Source organism: Chelonoidis abingdonii, chromosome 11 (genome assembly GCF_003597395.2).
Source record: "Chelonoidis abingdonii isolate Lonesome George chromosome 11, CheloAbing_2.0, whole genome shotgun sequence".
Classification (NCBI taxonomy): domain Eukaryota; kingdom Metazoa; phylum Chordata; order Testudines; family Testudinidae; genus Chelonoidis; species Chelonoidis abingdonii.
In genome coordinates, this window is record NC_133779.1 from 14,148,878 (window position 1) to 14,149,508 (window position 631).

Sequence of the window (631 nt, forward strand, 5' to 3'; positions counted from 1 at the left end):
TAGTTCCAAATCAAGATATGTGCCATTCAGTCATCATAACTATAGAGATTCGTACATCCTCCTAGGCGGCGTTAGCATCTGTCAACCCTCTCAAACTCCGTCAGCCCTCGCATGGATTGATTGTTACTATGGGAGTGGTTCCTGCTGGAGTTTCCCATAGGAAGCTCAATTTGCCTACTTTGGGCACCCTTTCTGATACCGTGACTCTGTCTATACCTACATTCTGCACATGTGCATGGCAGTATCGTCCCTCTCTTTCTTATCGGTCTCTGTTCCCTGGAGACACGAGGGACCCCAATTCTATAGGCTGGGCAGTTTAAGGCACATGTTCTAAGCACATTTTGGTTTTACAGCATTTTTATGATTTAAATTTAACTTTCCCACTTCGACTTTGTCAATATTACCAGTTTCTGACTCTTTTCTTAGAATTTTAGGTCATTGGGTCATTTTTCGCTCACCAACTTGTATCCAAGGCCTAAAATAGCTAAGCTAAAGTCTTTCAGCAGGCCTCAACCTACAGTCTTCTTGTATCAGAGGGGTAGCCGTGTTAGTCTGGATCTGTAAAAGCAGCAGAGAATCCTGTGGCACCTTATAGACTAACAGACGTTTTGGAGCGTGAGCTTTCGTGGGT